This window comes from Lucilia cuprina, chromosome 2 (genome assembly GCF_022045245.1).
Source record: "Lucilia cuprina isolate Lc7/37 chromosome 2, ASM2204524v1, whole genome shotgun sequence".
In the NCBI taxonomy this organism is placed as follows: domain Eukaryota; kingdom Metazoa; phylum Arthropoda; class Insecta; order Diptera; family Calliphoridae; genus Lucilia; species Lucilia cuprina.
Window position 1 is genome coordinate 64024605 of NC_060950.1, and position 1104 is coordinate 64025708.

The following is a 1104-nucleotide window of genomic DNA, read 5'->3' on the forward strand; positions in this document are numbered from 1 at the left end:
TTCTAGTTCAGTTCTCGTTCAGTTCTAGTTCAGTTCTAGTTCAGTTCTAGTTCAGTTCTAGTTCAGTTCTAGTTCAGTTCTAGTTCAGTTCTAGTTCAGTTATAGTTCCGTTCTAGTTAAGTTCAAGTTCCGTTAAAGTTCATTTCTAATTCAGTTCTAGTTTAGTTCTAGTTCACTTCTAGTTCAGATCTAGTTCAGTTGTATTTATATTAAACTTGAAAAATTATTTGAAAATTTTTTCAACCTTTTACTAAATTTTCTATTATTTTTTCTCTCCCACTCTCGATTTGCAAATGTCATTTAACATTAAATGCCATTAATTTCCCATAAATCTCAGCAATTTATGTTTGTTTTATTATTATGGTATTGTCTATTTCATAGTTATTGTTTAGACATAAATCTCTTTTTTTATAACATACATATAATTATTTATATGTTAAAGTTTTTGTTGTTGTTGCTGTTCTATACTACATATTCCATTTTTTGTCATTTGTAAATGTATCATGTAATTTGTGAAATTTTCTCCTTCACTACACACTCATTTACGTAAAACATTATGGGTTTTGCTGCTGTAATGGTTTTACATATACAAAAAAAAAACATTGTAAAACATACACAAGTGAGTTTTTAATTATAATATGAGCAACTAATTAATGTTTAATACACAACAATGGGGAATAATTAATTTTAATGTCGCATATTATTTTTTACGCTGTTTTATGTTTGAAATTGTTACCAGGGTTTTTGGTTTCCATTTCAGTTTAAGTATAGGGTTGTATACAAAACGCAGCTTCGACAGTTTATTTTGTGAAAAAAAGTCGAGTAAAAGAACAAAATTGAATTAATAAACATAAACCTGCATTTAAAAGGCAATTAATTATAATTTTTAAATAAGTGAATTATTATAACCAAATACTACCAGATAAATTTAATTACATTTTTGAGTCATTGAACAAATTGTAAGGATTCCGCGAAAATTCAATTATTTTTTTAAACAACTGAACTAGAACTAAACTAGAACTGAACTAGAACTGAACTGGAACTGAACTAGAACTGAACTAGAACTGAACTAGAACTGAACTAGAACTGAACTAGAACTGAACT